General features: G+C 49.3%; 1 protein-coding gene and 1 long non-coding RNA gene across 2 annotated transcripts in view; one reads left to right on the top strand and one right to left on the bottom strand.

The window, feature by feature from the left end:
* The window catches only part of LOC140390188 (uncharacterized), a 123,525-nt gene extending 104,721 nt beyond the window's left edge, over positions 1 to 18,804 (bottom strand). The window contains exon 1 of the long non-coding RNA XR_011934580.1: positions 18,190 to 18,804. This is a non-coding gene — a long non-coding RNA (uncharacterized lncRNA). The remainder of the gene's footprint in view (positions 1 to 18,189) is intronic.
* The window catches only part of LOC140390184 (uncharacterized), a 211,190-nt gene that overhangs the window by 140,453 nt on the left and 49,181 nt on the right, over positions 1 to 21,556 (top strand). The window lies entirely within an intron of this gene.

Genomic DNA, 21,556 nt, shown 5'->3' with positions numbered 1-21,556 from the left:
GACACATACAGGTCAAAAACTTCCTCCACAGGGAAACAACGACGAAACCCAGATACCAGGATATTCACTGGTTGAGGAACTGTTGGACAAGGGTGACCGAGGGAGGTAGAACTGTGGGAACCTGTATGAGCAACTGTTGGAGGAGGTACGCTCCCCCAGGATGAGACAAGCAAAAAAATGGGAGGAAGAACGGAGTCTGAAAGTAGGGCGGTTGGGGGGGGGGCGGATGGGGAAACGTTACTGGATTGAAGCACTACACAGGACAAACTCCACCTCCACAGACGCAGGGCTGCGCCTAATGGAACTCAAGGTGGTGCACCTAACTAGACCCGAACGGGCAGGTTCTTCCCAGTGGTCATGGACAAATGCAAACTGTGCCAGGGAGGCCTGGTCAACCACACCAATATGTTCTGGGCCTGCCCTAGACTTGTAAGGTTCTGGATGGTCTTCTTTGAGGCAATGTCCAAGGTTGGGTGGGGTGATGACAGAGCCATGCCCAGTACTGGCGGTCTTCGGGGTCTCAGAGGAACCAGAACTCTTTACATGGAGAGAGGGGCTAATGCCCTAGCCTTTGAAATGAAATGAAATGAAAATCGCTTATTGTCACAAGTAGACTTCAAATGAAGTTTCTGTGAAAAGCCCCTAGTCGCCACATTCCGGCGCCTGTTCGGGGAGGCTGGTACGGGAATTGAACTGTGCTGCTATCCTACCTTGGTCTGCTTTCAAAGCCAGCTCTTTAGCCCTGTGCTAAACAGCCCCTTAGACTCCCTAATCACATGCTGAAGAGTTCAAAACAGATCATCTGGTCATTATCACATTGCGGCTTTTGGGATCTTCAAATTGGCTGCCATGTTTCTTACATTACAACACTAGTTGTGAAACTAGTTATATGGATGAAATGCAAGTCTTTCTTTCTTACTTAAGGACACATTATGCTTTCTCTAAAAAGGAAATTCTAAACCCATTGATGGAGAAAGTATACCAGCCACATTGACATTGACCAATATATTGTGTACAGGACTCTTACTGTAGGCTCCTGAGTGTTTCAGTGAATAGGAACACACCAGATTGATAAAACAGGTAATTCGATGTAAGCTATAAAATGAATTTGAGAATTATAAATCTGTGCAAAAGATTGATAGGGGGCTGTCGGGAAGGTAAGTTTAATTTTTTAAAACTTACCTTGCAGGAGAAGCGGCCTTCAGTTTTTCGGCGGGAGCAGTGACCAGGGGTCTGTCGGGAAGGTAAGTTTACCTCTTTAAAAACTTACCCTGTAGAAGCCAGGTATTTCGAATACAATTAGTATAGGTAAAAGATAGCTGTTTAAGCATAAATATTAAGCCCTAGTTTTAAATACTCATTTAAAAATGAGAATTTTAGCACACATAAATTCAGGTCTTCAATAGATACATGAAACAGCATAAAATTCCATCATAGATTATAACAGCACAGTTGCAAGACAATTTGACACTGCTTGTGCTAATTGTCAAGGACAAGGACTGAGTTCCATGGCAACGAGGTGGCAGGAGTCCAATGCAGTTTGTGAAACATTGAATCACATATATATTTCACTCAATCTTTCTCGATATGAAGTCTCCATTGTTACATTAGCCAAGCCAGCTTAAAACCAGTCTATTGCTGGTAAAGATTAGCAGAAAATCACATTCCATAACATGTGGACATGAAACAATTAAAAGCTGCTGTTGCACATTGAAGATGGACGGCTTGCCATCAAATCAAATGTGTTTGAGTCTAACCCAAACCAATTAGGATTATATTGGGGTGTGATTAGATGACTGAAAACAGATATGAAAGCGTATAACTGAAAAGTTTCCGCCCGCCATTTTAGTTTTGTCTTTTGGGGGTTCTGTCTTTGTGTTAGTCTGTGTCAGTGATGTAGTGTACTTTTGACTTTGAGTTTGAGTTTAGCTGAAGATTAGCTCTCTCTCTCTCTCTTCATGTTTCATTGCCAGACTTTGACCTTTGAAAAGTTACTTTCGAGCTGTCTGCTTAAGCAAAGAAAGATAATGTCTGTAATTCTCTGAAAGCTTCAAATTGTCTACGAATTGCCTTTTAAATGACTTTCAAATTGTAATCAAGCAACTACAAATAAAACAATTCTTTTTGGCACCTGAGAAGTTTTAACTGAAGTTTCTGCTGAGTCCCAGTATTCACAAAGTGCTACTGGTAACCGAATAGCAGAAATAATATAAATTCCTTCAACTTTACACAGTCGAACAATACTCGGAATCCAACAACTTGGCATAGTCCAGAAATATTACAAATCTTACAACTTGTCGTATTGCACCAGGACTTTGATTCATTAACTAAGCTTCCCCCAACTTGGCGTAGTTCGGCAAGTTAAGATCCTACTAATGACAGATTCTTAACAATTGGCGAGCCAGCCAGGAGTTAACATTCTTTCAAATACAAGATTCCAACAGATGCGGCCTTCAGATTTTCGGCGGGAGCAGTGGCCAGTGGTCTGTCAGGACCTGTATATAAGTTGGACGGTTGCTAAACCCGAGACAGTACACTTGTAGTGTCCCCCACCCTTCCACCTCCTCCAACCTAAAGGGTTGAGTTAATATCAGGTAAGCACATCCTTTCATTTTCTTGTTTTATCTAGAGGGGATGGCAGGGAAGGCAGTGCAATGTTCCTCCTGCAGAATGTTTGAAGTGAGGGACACAGTCAGTGTCCCTGCTGATTTCACCTGTGGGAAGTGCACCCATCTCCAGCTCCTCAGATACCGTGTTAGGGAACTGGAGCTGGATGAACTTCGGATCATTCGGGAGGCAGAGGTGGTCATAGATAGAAGCTTCAGGGATGTAGTTACTCCGAAGAATAAAGATAGATGGGTGATGGAGAGAGGGGCTGGGAGGAAGCAGTCAGTACAGGGATCCCCTGTGGTCGTTCCCCTTAGTAACAAGTATACCGCTTTGGATACTTTTGGGGGGGGGGGGGGGGGGGAAACTTGCCAGGGGTAAACCATAGGGTACAGGTCTCTGGCACAGAGTCTGTCCCTGTTGCTCAGAAGGGAAGGGGGGAGAGGAGTAGAGCATTAGTCATTGGAGACTCCATAGTTAGGGGGATAGGTAGGAGATTCTGTGGGAACGAGAGAGACTCGCGGTTGGTGTGTTGCCTCCAGGTGCCAGGGTCCGCGATGTCTCGGATCGTTTTCCGGGATCCTTAAGGGGGAGGGGGAGCAGCCCGATGTCGTGGTCCACATAGGCACCAACGACATAGGTAGGAAAAGGGATAGGGATGTAAGGCAGGAATTCAGGGAGCTAGGGTGGAAACTTAGATCTAGAACAAACAGAGTTAGTATCTCTGGGTTGTTACCCATGCCACGTGCTAGCGAGACGAGGAATAGGGAGAGAGAGCAGTTGAACACGTGGCTACAGGGATGGTGCAGGAGGGAGGGTTTCAGATACCTGGATAATTGGGGCTCATTCTGGGGTAGGTGGGACCTCTACAAAGGGGATGGTCTACACCTGGACCAGAGGTGTACCAAAATCCTGGGGGGGAAATTTGCTAATGTTCTTCGGGAGGGTTTAAACTAGTTCAGCAGGGGGTTGGGAACCTGAATTGTAGCTCCAGTATACAGGAGGTGGAGAGTAGTGTGGTCATGAGTAAGCTTTCAAAGCTGCAGGAGTGTACCGGCAGGCAGGAAGGTGGTTTAAAGTGTGTCTACTTCAATGCCAGGAGCATCCGGAATAAGGTGGGTGAACTTGCAGCATGGGTTGGTACCTGGAACTTTGATGTGTGGCCATTTCGGAGACATTGATAGAGCAGGGATAGGAATGGTTGTTGCAGGTTCCGGGGTTTCGATATTTCAGTAAGCTCAGGGAAGGTGGTAAAAGAGGGTGTGGTGTGGCATTGTTAGTCAAGGGCAGTATTACGTATTACGGTGGCAGAAAGGACGTTTGACGAGGACTCGTCCACTGAGGTAGTATGGGCTGAGGTTAGAAACAGGAAAGGAGAGGTCACCCTGTTAGGAGTTTTCTAAGGCCTCCGAAAAGTTCCAGAGATGTAGAGGAAAGGATTGCAAAGATGATTCTGGATAGGAACAAAAGGAACAGGGTAGTTGTTATGGGGGACTTTAAACTTTCCAAATATTGACTGGAAACACTGTAGTTCGAGTACTTTAAATGGGTCAGTTTTTGTCCAATGTGTGCAGGAGGGTTTCCTGACACAGTATGTAGATAGGCCAACAAGAGGCGAGGTCATATTGGATCTGGTACTGGGTAATGAACTAGGACATGTGTTAAATTTGGAAATAGGTGAGTACTTTGGTGATAGTGACCACAATTCGGTTAAGTTTACTTTAGCGATGGAAAGGGATAGGTATATACTGCAGGGCAAGAGTTATAGCTAGGGGAAAGGCAATTATGATGCGATGAGGCAAGACTTAGGATGCATCGGATGGGGAAGGAAACTGCAGGGGATGGGCACAATTGAAATGTGGAGCTTGTTCAAGGAACAGCTACTGCATGTCTTTGATAAGTATGTACCTGTCAGGCAGGGAGGAAGTGGTCGAGCGAGGGAACCGTGGTTTACTAAAGTAGTTGAATCGCTTGTCAAGAGGAAGAAGGAGGCTTATGTAAAGATGAGACGTGAAGGTTCAGTTAGGGCGCTCGAGAGTCACAAGTTAGCTAGGAAGGACCTAAAGAGAGAGCTAAGAAGAGCCAGGAGGGGACATGAGAAGTCTTTGGCAGGTAGGATCAAGGATAACCCTAAAGCTTTATATAGATATGTCAGGAATAAAAGAATGACTCGGGTAAGAGAAGGGCCAGTCAAGGACAGTAGTGGGATGTTGTGTAGAGCCAGAGGAGAGGTGCTAAATGAATATTTTTTGTCACTATTCACAAAGGAAAAAGACAATGTTGTCGAGGAGAATACTAAGATACAGGCTATTAGAGTAGAAGGGCTTGAGGTTCATAAGGAGGAGGTGATAGCAATTCTGGAAAGTGTGAAAATAGATAAGTCCCCTGGGCCGGATGGGATTTATCCTAGGATTCTCCGGGAAGCTAGGGAGGAGATTGTTGAGCCTTTGGCTTTGATCTTTATGGGATCATTGTCTACAGGAATAGTGCCAGAAGACTGGAGGATAGCAAATGTTGTCCCCTTGTTCAAGAAGGGGAGTAGATACAACCCCGGTAACTATAGACCAGTGAGCCTTACTTCTGTTGTGGGCAAAGTCTTGGAAAGGTTTATAAGAAATAGGATGTATAATCTGGAAAGGAATAATTTGATTAGAGATAGTCAACACGGTTTTGTGAAGGGTAGGTTGTGCCTCACAAACCTTATTGAGTTCTTTGAGAAGGTGACCAAACAAGTGGACGAGGGTAAAGCAGTTGATGTGGTGTACATGGATTTCAGTAAAGCGTTTGATAAGGTTCCCCACGGTAGGCTATTGCAGAAAGTACGGAGGCATGGGATTCACAGTGATTTAGCAGTTTGGATCAGAAATTGGCTAGCTGGAAGAATATAGAGGGTGGTGGTTGATGGGAAATGTTCAGCCTGGAGTCCAGTTACTAGTGGTGTACCACAAGGATCTGTTTTGGTGCCACTGCTGTTTGTCATTTTTATAAATGACCTGGAGGGCGCAGAGGGATGGGTGAGTTAATTTGCAGATGACACTAAAGTCGGTGGAGTTGTGGACAGTGCGGAAGGATGTTACAAGTTACAGAGTGACATAGATAAACTGCAGAGTTGGGCTGAGAAGTGGCAAATGGAGTTTAATGCAGAAAAGTGTGAGGTGATTCATTTTGGAAGGAATAACAGGAAGACAGAGTACTGGGCTAATGGTAAGATTCTTGGTAGTGTGGATGAGCAGAGCTCTCGGTGTCCATGTACATAGATCCCTGAAAGTTGCCACCCAGGTTGAGAGGGTTGTTAAGAAGGCGTACAGTGTGTTAGCTTTTATTGGTAGAGGGATTGGGTTTCGGAGCCATGAGGTCATGTTGCAGCTGTACAGAACTCTGGTGCGGCCGCATTAGGAGTATTGCGTGCAATTCTGGTCGCCACATTATAGGAAGGATGTGGAAGCATTGGAAAGGGTGCAGAGGAGATTTATCAGCATGTTGCCTGGTATGGAGGGAAGATCTTATGAGGGAAGGCTGAGGGACTTGAGGCTGGTTTCGTTAGAGAGAAGGTTAAGAGATGACTTATTAATTGAGGCATACCAGATGATCAGAGGATTGGATAGGGTGGACAGTGAGAGCCTTTTTCCTCGGATGGTGATGTCTAGCACGAGGGGACATGGCTTTAAATTGAGGGAAGATAGATATAGGACAGATGTCAGAGGTAGGTTCTTTATTCAGAGAGTAGTAAGGGCGTGGAATGCCCTGCCTGCAACAGTAGTGGACTCGCCAACATTAAGGGCATTTAAATGGTCATTGGATAAACATATGGTTGATAAGGAAATAGTGTAGATGGGCTTTAGTGGTTTCACAGGTCGGCGCAACATCAAGGGCCGAAGGGCCTGTACTGCACTGTAATGTTCTATGTTCTATGATAGGACAGCTGACACAACACAATATTCAGCTCACACTAAACCTGGAATCAACCAAAATAACAAAGCATTTGAAAATGACAAAATCTTGTGTCTTGGAAGAGTGTAGGTTAACATACCACATCGTTATTACATTGAGGTATGATGTTGGGGACTGGTTGACCTCTGGGATTAATGGTTGTTCAGTTCCTTGCTCAGTTGGTGAAACCAGATCGGCCTCATCAGCTGTCTGCTGTGAAGGAGCAGCTTCTCCGGTTGTACATAGATGTTTGCAGTTATGATGGTAGATCTGGTTATTCACTTTCACCGTGTACGATTGAGGTGACAACTTCTCCACACAGGTCCCAGGTTTCCCAGTGAGCTGACTTTTGTTGAGCCAGTTGAATGTTTCACTCTGACCGGCTCTTCACTCCCAGCTCTGGCAAATATGTGGGAGATTTATCAAAGTGAAATTTATCTTTGTTGTTTCACTCTGATATTGTCACTCACTCCTGTTACTACTCATGGCCTCAGTAGTTTTTTTAAACTGCTGAGTAGTCTGGGTACAGCCCCACATTAGTCGTTGGAATGAACAACTTCCCATACCTTCAGCGAACGTGTTTCTCCACTCTAACATTTCAGCACATTGCAAGGCATCTAGTCAATGCTTTATGAATGCTTTGACAATTTTCACTGCTGCCTCTGCCTTTCCATTTGATTGGGCATAGTGTGGAGATGACACAGTGCTGAATTTTCCAATCTTTGATCAAGAGTGTGAATTTCTCACTGGTGAATGGAGGGCTAGTGTCACTCATCACAATGTCTGAAAGCTGAAGTGTGGTTTCAGGCGTTCTGCAATCTCACTGGTATTCATCGACATCAGCCGGTTTAACTCCTAATACTATACTCTGAATACTTGTCAACTGTGACTGTGGTTGTGCCATTGCTTCTTGGTGAATCTGAAAGATTTCACATTTGGTATGAATATTATCAACTTCCTTCAAAGATAGTGTAGCTCTATACAGCATGTCGGCGATGTACATCTGCTTCCCTTGTTTGTACTTCACTTCCAAATGATATCTCTGCAATGAAGGAAATTCATTTGTAAACACTTTGAAGCAGATAGAAGTGGTTTGAGAAAGATGCTTTGAAGTGGCTTGCGGCCAGACTCAACCATCACTTTCTCTCTCCCAAACAGGTACTGATGGAAATGCTCACAAGCAAAGACAATACTAAGGCACCACTTCACAATCTATGTATAGCATAATTCAGTTTGTGTTAATGCTCTGGATACAAACACAACTGGTTGTCCTTGCTGCATGAGGGTTTCTCCAAGTCCTGTTTCACTGGCATCTCACTGCAGGGTGACTTCATCATTGATATCATAGTACCTCAGCACTGGCATTGTCATCACCCGTTGTTTGATGTGAGCGAAAGCTGCCTGTCCTGTGCACCAAGTTCACTGAACATCCTTTGCAGTAAGCTTGTCTACAGAGCCGCACTCCAACAAATTTGCTTGAATTTGGTTTCAGTAATCTCTTGTGTTGGTTCACTGATGTTCCAGGTGTTCCATCAATTATGTCTTTTATTATAGGTCTCACATCGCTAGAGTTTCTTCCCTGTGTATGTTGATGGGCGTTTTGTCACACACCTCACACCTGAATGGTTTCCTACTGGTGAGGATATGCTGCTGCTAGAGCTATTGGAGGAGTTGGTGAAAATCTTGTCACAAACATTTCGCCCAAAGAGCTCCTCCCCTGTGTGGATCTACTGGTGGCCCGGGAGTGTTAAAAATGTCACAAGAGCTTCACCTCAAACCTCAGGTGAAGGGTTACTCACTGTGTGGATCCTCTGACGGAGGAGTTTTGATGACTGTGAGAATGACTTGTTGCACACCTCGTATGTGAATAGTCTCTCCCATGTGAAGGTTTAAGTGTTTGCAGAGATCTGATGACTGCGAGAATATTTTGTTGAGACATCAAACCTGAATGGTTTCTCTCGTATGAATCCTCTGATGCATGTGAATGATTTTTCACACACCTCACACATGAATAGTTTCTCTCCAGTATGAACGCGACTGTTTACTGAGATTCTCTGTTCTAGCAACTGATATGTCACTCACGGCACATGTGAATGGCCTCTCCTGTGTGAATGCGCTGGTGTTTGCAGATACGTTGACCATGAGAATGATTTTTCTCACACCTCATTGGTTTCTCCCCAGTGTGAATCTTCAGCTGCTGCAGGACACACGCGATTGAGAGAATGATTTATCGCACTTGAATGGTTTCTCCTGTGCGTGGACGTGGAGATTCGATGATGACAAGAATGATTTCTCACACACCTCGCATGTGAATAGATTCTGTCCTTTGTGAATGTGTTGGTGTGCACGGAGTACTGATGATGACGAGAATGATTTGTCACACACGAGACAAATTAATGGTCTCTTTCCTGTGTGAATGCATTGGTGTAAGTGGATATCTGATGACTGTGAGAATGATTTGTTACACACCATACACGTGAATGGTTTCTCCAGTGTGAATCCTCTGGCCCTGCAGGAGGTGCGTTCACAAAGAATGATTTATCACATACCTCACCTGAATGGGCTCTACCCTGTGCGAATGCTTTGGTGTACATGCAGTGTTATTGATGATGAGAATGATTTGTTGCACACCTCACAGGTGAATGGTTTCTCCTGTGTGAATCCTCTGGTGCTGCAGGGATGACTTGAGAATAATTTGTCACACACTTTATTAGATGTTTTTTCCTCAGTGTGAATACATTGTTGTGAGTGACGTACTGATGACAAGAATGAATTGTCCCACACATCACCTGAATGGTTTCTTCCTTTAGGAACGCATCCTTGCACGCAGAGAGTCAAAGATAACGAGAATGATGTGTTGCACATGCCACAAGTTAATGGTTTATCCTGTGTGATTGAGCCAGTGTTTCATCAGGCCTGATAACTGTGCAAAGCACTTGTTGCACATCTCATATTCAAATGGTTTCACCAAGTGTGGCTGCGTCGGTGATTCGCAAATGTCAATGGTTATTTGAAAGCTTGATCACACACCTCACACTTGAATGGTTTCTAATCCATGCTCTCGTTGTTGTGTTATGTGGAAAATTTGATGCACCTTGTATATTGGGAAATCATATGAGCCTGCGGACCTTCTTCACACACTTCACACTTGAACAGTCTCTGACCTGTAGGAACAAATCAGTGGTTCCTGACGCTCAATGTGTTGTATAGTGCAAGCCTTCTGTAAAACAGGAAAAGGAAATATGATTTCTTCAACTCCCTCTCCTCCTTTCAGCTGAAGAGGATGACTCCTGAGTTGGATTTTTCAACAGCGAGTGCCAGACTGCTGTTCCCCCGCATTGGGCATCACTGGAACAGCAGGACGGGTACGTGGACATGAGAGCAAAATGAGTCGAAATGGCAAGCAACCGAAAGGTTACGGTCATACTTGCAGACAGATCGAAGGTACTCCACAAAGTGGTTACCTAGTCTGCATTTAGTCTCCCAGATGTAGGGGAGACTGCATTGGGAGCAGCGAACACAGTAGAACAAATTGGAGGAGGTGAAAATGAAATGCTGTTTCAACTGAAAAGTGTGTGTGTGCCCTTGACAGAGAGGAGGGACAGCTGCTGTATCTTCTGCAATTGCATGGGACGGTGCCAAGGGAAGGTGCCAAGGGAAGGGAAGGCATGGTGGAGGACTGGACCAGGGTGTCACAGCAGGAGTGCTTGCTGTGGAATATCAATGGGGGCAATGGGAAGATGTATTCTGTGGTGACATCACGCTGCAGTTGACTAAAATGGCAGTGGATGATCCTTTGAATGCAAAAGGTTGGTGCGGAGAGAAGGGAGGGCGAGACGAACCTCGTCATGGTTCAGAGAGGAACGGGAAGGGGTGAGGGCAGAGGTGCAGGAGATGGGTCGAACACAGTTGAGTGTCCTGTCAACCACAATGGGGGGGATTCACCAGTTTTGAAAAGAAGGCAGATATATCCGAAGTGCTGTTTTCGAAGGTGGCATCACTGGAACAGATGTGGCAGAGACGGAAATACTGGGAAACTGTGATGGGAATCCTTCCCGTACCGGCCTCCCCAAACAGGCGCCAGAATGTGGTGACTAGGTGCTTTTCACAGCAACTTCATTGAAGCCTACGTGTGATAATAAGTGATTATTATTATTATGATGAGCTGTGATTGACAAATCTGTAGTTCTGCCCTTGCACAACTTGTAAATATGACCCATGGTCCACCCTAACCTTTCCAATTGAATTAAGTTGTCCACATTGTAAGGATCCTCCTGTTTAAACCCTGCTTGTTCCCCTTCTTTTATTTTTGCTACCAACATCTTACCTTTTTGTCTACGGAGGATCTTGTAATTCGAGCAGAAGCAGAGGCTAAAGATTGACCTGTGACCCTCAAGCAAAGCAACCTGCATGAAGCTCTCTGTAATTTCCTGTGGTTGTGCTGGCTTTATTTCAAACAAGCAGATTCCAGAACGATTTGGCATCAGTGATGATTCAGTTTGATGGACTTGGCTGGCAGCCAACGAACGGGCTCAAAATAGTAGGCTTTGGCGATAGTCCGTGGTGATTGATTAGGATTTCTCTGGAATGTTTCTCGCTCCAGTAAGACTGGGTGGTTTCAGTTTTCTCTGGAATGTTTCTCGCTCCACTAAGGCTAGGTGGTTTCAATGTTTGTTTTGAGTTCAGAAGCGAGAAGCTTCTGATGCTCTCTCTCTAAAAATCCTTAGTAAGGGAGGTCAGTGAAACTGCAGGAGTGAAATTAAAAACTCAGGCTGGGATTGAGGTCTTAAAGAAAGCAGGCCAGAAGGTGATCCAAAGTACCTCTCCAGAAGAGATCCTATTGCCTGAGTACTAAGTGTATGTTTCTGCTGGAAGACCAACACCAACTGTACACAGGTGGCTTTGATTGTTAAGCGTGCTGGAAGAACAGCCTGCTGCAAAAATCCAACCTTGAAAGCAATGACTCTTATTCTTCGTTATCCTTATAATTTTTACCCATTTCCAGATCTTGTCTGTGTGGGTAGAGGGTGTGACGTTTAAAAGGAGCAGTAGCAGCTTAGCTTGCTGTTATTCCATTGTAATTACTGCATATGGACTTCCGGGTGCGGCTATGCAGAGCTAGGTCGCATATTCGGCAGCTCCCGCTTGGAACGGACTTTTGGGCTCTTTTACAGGGCCCCCACGGCATTTGTTTGACATTTCCCGGTGTGGGAAGAAGACTGCAGCATTCCCCTGACGGTGTCCCCCAGGAATGTTGTGTCTTTTGGCTGCCAGACCCGGCAGAAACAGTGAAGGATTTGGCTTGAGGTGCAGCAATAGACAGAGGCCTCTTCCAGCATGCAGGCGGGGGAAGGGCAAGCTTAAAGCTGCAATCTGACTTGACTCTATCAAAGGTGAATTCTAGCAGCAGAGGGAACAACTGTGAAAGGATCTACCAAGGCCATTGAAGAGGCGGGGACGAGGCTTCTGGTGGCGGCCATGGAGGAGTAGGTCGCGCATTCGGCAGCTCCCGTCTGGAACCGACTCTCAGACCTTTTTCAGGAGTTTCCATAGACTTTTTGGAGCAGACTGGTGAAGCAAACACTGCCAACTTCTATGAAATGGACCAGAAGTGTAACGGCCAAAGGAGCGGCACTGGAGCAACGGGAGAAGCGAGGGAAAGAAAACAAAATGGCGGCGGCCAGGGACAAAGGGGAGCTGCAGGAGTTCATCAAGCGCTGCTTCGAGGAGCAGCGCGAGGAGATGCGTAAAGAGATGTTGGCGCCTATGCTTTCAGCAATTGAAGGACTTGGGATCACGCAGAAGACCCACGAAGCTAAGACCCAGGAGGTACAGAAAAGAGTCAGTCAGAACGAGGACGAGCTCGTGGGCCTGGCGGTGAGAGTGGAGCAGAACGAGGCGCTACACAAGAGGTGGGCAGGAAAACTCGAAGACCTGGAGAACAGGTAGAGGAGAAAGAATCTGCGAATCCTGGGTCTCCCTGAGGGAGTGGAGGGGGCTGATGCCGGGGCATACGCGAGCACGATGCTCGAGACGATGATGGGCACGAAGGCCCCTTCGAGGCCGCTGGAGTTGGACGGGGCACATCGGGTGCTGGCGAAGAAGCCCCAGGCAAATGAGCCAAGGGCGATGGTGGTGAGGTTCCACCGGTTCACGTACAGAGAGTGGGTCCTGAGATGGGCCAAGAAGGAGCGGAGCAGTAAGTGGGACAATGCAGAGATCCGAATATACCCGGACTGGAGCACAGAGGTTACAAAGTGGAGAGTGGGTTTCAACCGGGCCAAAGCAGCGTTGTTCCGGAAAGAAGTGAAATTCGGAATGCTACAGCCAGCGCGACTGTGGGTCACATACAAGGGCCAACACTATTACTTTGAAACGCCTGAGGAGGCGTGGACCTTTGTACAAGCCGAAAAGTTGGACTCTAACTGAGGGTTTGTGAGGGTGGGGGGGGATGTTTTGGGGTTTGATGTGTGATGGTTGTTGTATATAGGGGGTCAATCACACGCAGGAAATGTTACATGGGCTGGGGGAGAGAGACAAGGCCGTGACAGGAGCTGCGCCAGAGGGGGCGGAGCGGGCTTTGGAAAGCACGGGGTTTTTTCCCGCACGCGGGAAGGAAGGCGGGAAGGGGAACGAAGGAATGCATATGGATTGGGAGACTCCCACGCGGGGAGGTCAATGGGACGGCGGGGGAAGCCGAGGTCAGCAGGCGTCAGCTGACTTACGGGAGTGACATGGGGGGAGCAAAAAAGCTAGTCAGGGGTCTAGCGGGGGGCAGGGGAGGGGAGAAAAAGGGTTGCTGCTGCACTGGCCGAAAGGGAATGGGACACAGAAGAGGTGGTCGGGACGGGGGTCCCCACTCTGGGGGACTGGAGGGTGAGGGAGGCGTGGACACGGGACTGGCCCAGAAAAGGAGATGGCTAGTCGGTGAGAGCCCCTCCAATCCGGCTGATAACGTGGAATGTGAGGGGCGTGAATGGGCCGGTGAAGAGGGCTCGAGTGTTCGCGCACTTAAAGGGACTGAAGGCGGACGTGGCCATGCTCCAAGAGACACATCTGAAGGTGGCGGACCAGGTCAGGTTAAGAAAGGGATGGGTAGGACAGTTATTCCACTCGGGACTGGACGCGAAGAATAGAGGGGTGGCAATATTGGTGGGAAAGCAGGTGTCATTTGAGGCCAAGACTATTGTAGCGGACAATGGAGGGCGATATGTAATGGTGAGCGGTAGGCTGCAAGGGACGTGGGTGGTGTTGGTAAACGTATACGCCCCGAACTGGGATGATGCAGGATTCATGAAGCGCATGTTGGGGCGCATTCCGGACTTGCAGATAGGAGGCCTGATAATGGGAGGGGACTTCAATACAGTGTTGGATCCAGCACTGGACCGCTCCAAATCAAGGACTGGAAAGAGGCCGGCGGCAGCCAAGGTACTTGGGGGGCTTATGGATCAGATGGGGGAAGTGGACCCATGGCGGTTTGCAAGGCCGCAGGCCAGGGAATTTTCTTTCTTCTCCCATGTACACAAAGCCTACTCCCGGATAGATTTCATTGTTCTGGGTAGGGCACTCATCCCGAGGGTGGAGGGGACGGAGTATTCGGCTATAGCCATTTCTGACCATGCCCCGCACTGGGTGGAACTGGAGCTGGGAGAGGAGAGGGACCAACGCCCGTTGTGGCGGCTGGATGTGGGACTGCTGGCGGACGAGGTGGTGTGTGGAAAGGTGAGGGGGTGTATCGAAAGGTACTTGGAGGCCAACGACAACGGGGAGGTGCGGGTGGGGGTGTTATGGGAGGCGTTGAAGGCGGTGATCGGGGGAAGAGCTAATTTCCAATAGGGCTCATAGGGAGAAGACCGAGGTTATGGAAAGGGGGGGGTTAGTTGGGGAGATTTTGAGTGGACAGGAGATACGCAGAGGCCCCGGAGGAAAGATTACTTGGGGAAAGACGACGGCTCCAGACGGAGTTTGACCTGTTGACCACAGGGAAGGCGGAGGCACAGTGGAGGAAAGCGCAGGGGGCGACCTACGAGTATGGGGAAAAGTCTAGTCGAATGCTGGCACACCAGCTCCGTAAGTGGATGGTAGCGAGGGAAATGGGGGGAGTCAAAGATGGAAGGGGAGCCACGGTTCGGAGTGCGGCGAAAATAAACGAGGTATTCAAGGCCTTTTATGAAGAGCTGTGCAGATCCCAGCCCCCAGTGGGGGACGAGGGGATGAGACGATTCCTAGATCAGCTGAGATTCGAGGGTGGAGGAGCAAGAGGTGGCTGGTTTGGGGGCACCAATTGGGTTGGAGGAGCTGAGCAAGGGTTTGGGGAGCATGCAGGCGGGGAAGGCCCCGGGACCGGACGGATTCCCGGTGGAGTTCTACAGGAAGTACGCAGACCTGTTGGCCCCACTACTGGTGAGGACCTTTAATGAGGCAAGCGAGGAGGGGACCCTGCCCCCGACAATGTCGGAAGCGACAATTTCCTTGATCCTAAAGCGGGACAAGGACCCACTGCAATGTGGATCGTACAGGCCGATCTCGCTCCTCAATGTGGATGCAAAGTTGCTGGCAAAAGTGCTGGCCACGAGGATCGAGGACTGTGTCCCGGGGCTAATCCACGAGGACCAGACGGGATTTGTAAAGGGCAGGCAACTAAACACCAATGTGCGGCGGCTCTTAAACGTGATAATGATGCCATCGGAGGAGGGAGAGGCGGAGATAGTGGCAGCTATGGACGCGAAGAAGGCCTTTGACCGAGTCGAGTGGGAGTACCTCTGGAAGGTGCTGTGTAGGTTTGGGTTCGGGGTAGGGTTTATCAATTGGGTTAAGCTCCTTTACAGAGCCCCGATGGAGAGTGTAGTGACGAACCGGCGGAGGTCGGAGTACTTTCGACTGTACCGAGGGACAAGGCAGGGGTGCCCCCTGTTGTTCACATTGGCGATCGAACCATTGGCCATGTCATTGAGGGAGTCTAATAAATGGAGGGGGGTGGTCCACGGGCGAGAAGAGCATCGGGTGTCGCAAAATGCGGATGACCTGTTGCTGTACGTGGCGGATCCAATGGAGGGGATGGTGGAGGTCATGCAGACTCTAAGGGAGTTTTCGGGCTATAAGCTCAATGTAGGGAAGAGTGAGCTCTTTGTATTACAGGCGGGGGACCAAGAAAGAGGGATAGGGGACCTACCGCTGAGGAGGGCGGAGGGGAGCTTTCGGTATCTGGGGATCCAGATAGCCAGGAGTTGGGGGACCCGACATAAACTGAATCTGACGAGGTCGGTGGAGCAAATGGAGGAGGATTTCAAAAGATGGGACATGTTACCGCTCTCGCTGGCGGGTAAGAGTGCAGTCGGTCAAAATGGTGGTCCTTCCGAGGTTTCTGTTTGTGTTTCAGTGCCTTCCCATCGTCATCACTAAGGCCTTTTTTAAGAGAGTAGGCAGGTGTATTATGGGGTTTGTGTGGGCGAATAAGACCCCGAGAGTAAGGAGAGGGTTCCAGGAACGCAGTAGAGACCGAGGAGGGTTGGCGCTGCCAAACCTGGGGAGCTACTACTGGGCAGCAAACGTGGCGATGATCCGCAAGTGGGTTATGGAGGGAGATTATCATAGAATTTACAGTGCAGCAGGAGGCCATTCGGCCCATCGAGTCTGCACCGGCTCTTGGAAAGAGCACCCTACCCAAGGTCAACACCTCCACCCTATCCCCATAACCCAGTAACCCCACCCAACACTAAGGGCAATTTTGGACACTAAGGGCAATTTATCATGGCCAATCCACCTAACCTGCACATCTTTGGACTGTGGGAGGAAACCGGAGCACCCGGAGGAAACCCACGCACACACGGGGAGGATGTGCAGACTCCGCACAGACAGTGACCCAAGCCGGAATCGAACATGGGACCCTGGAGCTGTGAAGCAATTGTGCTATCCACAATGCTACCGTGCTGCCCTACAGGGGGCGGCATGGAAGAGGATGGAGATGGCGTCCTGTAAAGGAACGAGCCTGGGGGCGTTGGTGACGGCACCGCTGCCGCTCTCGCCAACAAAGTATACCACGAGCCCGGTGGTGGCGGCAACGCTAAGGATCTGGGGCCAGTGGAGACGGCACCGGGGTGCAATGGGAGCATCGGTGTGGTCCCCGATCAGGGGTAACCACCGGTTTGTCCCGGGGAAGATGGACGGGGGGTTCCAGAGCTGGCATCGGGCGGGGGTTGGAAGAATGGGGGACCTGTTCATCGACGGGACGTTTGCGAGCCTAGGGGCACTGGAGGAGAAGTTAGAGTTACCCCCAGGAAATGCCTTTAGATATATGCAGGTGAGGGCTTTTGTGAGGCGACAGGTGAGGGAATTCCCGTTGCTCCCGGCACAAGAAGTTCAAGGTAGGGTGATCTCGGGTGTATGGGTCAGGGAGGGCAAGGTGTCGGAAATACATCAGGAGTTGAAAGAAGAGGGGGAAGCGCTGGTAGAAGAGTTGAAGGGTAAATGGGAGGAGGAGCTGGGGAAGGAGATAGAGGAAGGTCTGTGGGCTGATGCCCTAGGTAGGGTTAATTCCTCCTCCTCGTGTGCCAGGCTCAGCCAGATACAATTTAAGGTGGTCCACAGAGCACACTTGACGGGGGCGAGGTTGAGTAGGTTCTTTGGGGTAGAGGACCGATGTGGAAGGTGCTCAGGGAGCCCAGCGAACCATATCCATATGTTTTGGTCATGCCCGGCACTGGAGGGGCTCTGGAGAGGAGTGGCGCGAGCAATATCTCAGGTGGTGAAAGTCCAGGTCAAGCCAAGCTGGGGGCTAGCAATATTTGGAGTAGTGGACGAACCGGGAGTGCAGGAGGCGAAAGAGGCCGGCATTCTGGCCTTTGCGTCCCTAGTAGCCCGGCAAAGGATCTTGCTAATGTGGAAGGAGGCGAAGCCCCCCCAGTCTGGAGGCCTGGATAAATGATATGGCTGGGTTCATAAAGTTGGAAAGGATTAAGTTCGCCTTGAGAGGGTCTGCGCAGGGGTTCTACAGGCAGTGGCAACTGTTCCTAGACTATCTCGCGGAGCGTTAGAGGAAGGTTGGTCAGCAGCAGCAGCAACCTTTTGGGAGGGGGGGGGGGGGGGGGGGGTGATGAGCAAGAGATAACATGAAGGGTTGGGGAAACTGGCACGTACGGGTGAGGGCCAGTGTACAAAGCTGTGTAAATATATTATTTTGCCATGTATATATCTTGCTCTGCGCGATTTCTCGGTTTTTTGTTGTTGTTACGAGGGGGGGGGGGGGTTATTGTTTGTAAGGGAGAAAAATGGTGTTAAAAAAACCTTAATAAATATATATTTTTTAAAGTAATTACTGCATATTTCATCTTGGTTTCTTTTATAAGTAAATCTGGTGACTCTTGGGCAGCCAAGGGCCAAAGATTTCAGGAACTTTACACAAATTATTGGCCAATTCAATTGTGGAGCTGGAATGGACAACACACTAATCCAGGGTGTCGTAACAACATGAAGACAGTGTGTTATTTTCAAAGCTCCATCAAATCAGCCCCCTAGTCTCCACTTCCCTAAAGTGCACACAGCCAGCTCTTGGGATCCAAAGGGGCAAAATACTGTGAATGCCGGAAATATAATATAAATTCAGAAACTGCTGGAAATGCTCAGGTCAGAAAACATCTGTGGAGAGAGACCAACCTCTCTGCAGCCTTTGACATGCCCGACCACACTATCCTCCTCCTGCAACTCTTCTGTGTTGTCCAGTCAGTGGGACGGCTCTGAATTGTGCCACTTTTTCCTCTTCAGTTGTATGCAGAGAATCTGCTGCAATCTTCCCACCGCCATCGCTCTGGTTCCTACCAAGGGTCAGTCTCTGCTTTTCAATTCGATTCAGCCGCTCGGGCTCGCGCTTCCTCATATTCCAACTGCCGAACGCTGGGCGCCAACCGCCACTGCGCGCGAGAACTACAACTCCCATCAGGCACCTCGGACTGACTCTCGCCGCCGATTCCACACTACCCTGCCTCACTGCGCAGGCTCTGCAGCCACATGAGGCCTGGGTAATGTAGTTTGTATCCGATAAGAGACTCACCAGAGCCGCTCTGTCGGGCTTTCAAGATTTGGGTTGTTTCCACTGTACTCTCTCCTTTCTCCCTCCATCCTCCCATGTGACTCACTCAGGTTTGCGGGGCGAATCCCACCTGCCAGCGGCTGCTCGGTCGCTGAGCCGCCGTTTTACGTCCTGCAGGACAGCCATCTGCAGCTTGTTTTGTGCAATTCGTTTGAACCGAGTGAGCATGCGTTCGACAAGTGATCTGCATATTTAAAGGGGTACTGTCCCTGTGGCGACCTGCGATTTAAAGGGACAGTGTTACTGTGAGCAAGACTGAACGGGATTTGGAGGAACAAAAATCAAGTGAAGCTGAAAGACTCTTGAATTTCTGCAGCAATTTATTTTATGACAACTGCTGATGACAGAGAGAGAGCGTTTGCAGACAGGAAGCTCAGACATCATGGGCGGGATTCTCCACTCCCGCGCCGAAGTGGCCGCGCCGCCGTGAACGCTGTCGAGGTTCACAACGGCGCAAAACGGCCCCGATCCCGACCAATTCAGGCCCTGACAATGGGCTAGGATCGGGGCCGCGTCATCTACACGCGCCAGGCCTTGTCGCCCGCGTAAAGGCGGCGCCGCATAGATGACGCGGCCGGCGCCGCATAACTGGCGTCATCCACGCATGTGCGGGTTGGCCAGCGCCAACCCGCGCATGCGTGGTTGCCATCCTCTCTAAGTCCGCCCCGCAAGATGATGGCGGACGGATATCATAGACAATATCATAGAATTTACAGTGCAGAAGGAGGCCATTCGGCCCATCGAGTCTGCACCGGCTCTTGGAAAGAGCACCCTACCCAAGGTCAACACCGCCACCCTATCCCCATAACCCAGTAACCCTACCCAACACTAAGGGCAATTTTGGACACTTGCGGGGCCGCGGAAGGAAGGAGGTCCTCCTTCAGAGAGGACGGCCTGACAATCGGTGGGCACCAATCGCGGGCCACCCCACATTTGAGGTACCCCCGGTGCAGGATCCCCCCCCCGCAGGCCGCCCCCCCCCCCCCCCCCCAGCATTCGCGCGCTGTTCCCGACGGCAGCGACCAGGTGTGGACGGCGCCGGGGGGAACCCGCCGTTTTGGCCTGGCCGCTCAGCCCATCCGGGCCTGAGAATAGCGGGGGTGCCGGAGAATCGCCATTTTGCGTGTCTTCGGCGATTCTCCGGCCCACGGAACTCGACCGGGCCGTTCCCGCCGCTTGGGAGAATCGCGGGAGGGCATCGAACCGGCGTCCCGGGAAATTTTGGCGGCCCAGGCGATTCGCCCAACCGGCGCGGGAGTGGAGAATCTCGCCCCATGTCCATCGGAACCAACCTTACCGTAGGTTTGGCTGAGGGAGATCAGTCAGGGTGAAGCTGGGAAGAAGTGTGAGTGGACTCCAAGTGTGGTGAGAACTTCAACATTCACAGAGCTCTTGAACCAACTACTGACTCATTCCTACAGTAAGAAGTCTTACAACACCAGGTTAAAGTCCAACAGGTTTGTTTCAAATCACTAGATTTTGGAGCACTGCTCCATCCTCAGGTGAATGAAGAAGTAGGTTCCAGAAACATATATATATATATATATATATCTATATAGACAAAGTCAAAGATGCAAGACGATACTTTGAATGTGAACATTTGCAGGTAATTAAGTCTTTTCAGATCCAGAGAGAGGGGTAATCCCAGGTAAAAGAGGTGTGAATTGTCTCAAGCCAGTACAGTTGGTAGGATTTCGCAAGCCCAGGCCAGATTGTGGGGGGTGACTGTCATGCGACATGAATCCAAGGTCCCGGTTGAGGCTGTACTCATGTGTGCGGAACTTGGCTATAAGTTTCTGTGCGGCGATTCTGCATTGTCGCACGTCCTGAAGGCTGCATTGGAGAACGCTTACCTGAAGATCAGAGACTGAATGCCCTTGACTGCTGAAGTGTTCCCAGAATAGAAGGGAACATTCCTGCCTGGCGATTGTCGCGCGTTGTCGCAGCATCTGCGTGGTCTCGCCAATGTACCACCCTTTCCTGCAGCATATGAGGTAGACAAGGTTGGCCAAGTCGCACGATTATGTACCACGTACCTGGTGGGTGGTGTTCTCACGTGTAATGGTGGTACCCATGTTGATGATCTGGCATGTCTTGCAGAGATTGCCATGGCAGGGTTGTGTGGTGTCGTGGTCACTGTTCTGAAGGCTGAGTAGTTTGCTGAAACAATTGTTTGTTTGAGGTTGCGCGGTTGTTTGAAGGCAAGTAGTGGGGATGACCTCAGCAAGATGTTTGTCTTTATCGATGACGTGTTGAAGGCCGCAAAGAAGATGTCATAGTTTCTCCACTCCGGGTAAGTACTGGATGACGAAGAGTACTCTATTGTGTCCCGTGTTTGTCTTCTGAGGAGGTCAGTGCGTTTTCTTGCTGTGGCACGTTGGAACTGTCGATCGATGAGTCGAGCACCATATCCCTTTCATACGAGGCCACCTTTCAGCGTCAGTATATGTCTGTTACGCTCCTTCTCGTCTGAGCAGAGTGAGGAGGAGCATAACAGTCGTCTACAGACGCTGAAAGATGCCCTCGTACGAAAGGGGGCAAAGTATCATCTTGCATCTTTGACTTTGTCTTAATGTTTCCGGAACCTACCTCTTCATTCACCCGAGGAAGGAACAGTGCTCCGAAAGCTAGTGATTTGAAACAAACCTGTTGTTGTGAGATTTCTTACTCTGCTCACCCCACCAATGCCGGATCTCCACATTATTCCTACAGGTGAGAGACTGTTCACATGTGAGGAGGGCTCCTCAAACTCATAAGATCTCCTAACTGTGACAATATCCAAATGTACAGCATGTGAAGAGTTAATGTTATGTTAAGCCTCGCCACCGGAGGGAGCTAAGTGACTATAAATACTGTAAATAGCACTGGCTCTTGGGCTGGGGGAGGAGATGAGGTTTGGAGCTCACAAAGGTAAGATTCATAGTGTATTGCAGA

The sequence above is a fragment of the Scyliorhinus torazame genome, chromosome 14 (assembly GCF_047496885.1).
Source record: "Scyliorhinus torazame isolate Kashiwa2021f chromosome 14, sScyTor2.1, whole genome shotgun sequence".
NCBI lineage: Eukaryota > Metazoa > Chordata > Chondrichthyes > Carcharhiniformes > Scyliorhinidae > Scyliorhinus > Scyliorhinus torazame.
The sequence above is the reverse complement of the archived record's forward strand: the minus strand, read 5'-3'. Positions and strand labels throughout refer to the sequence as shown.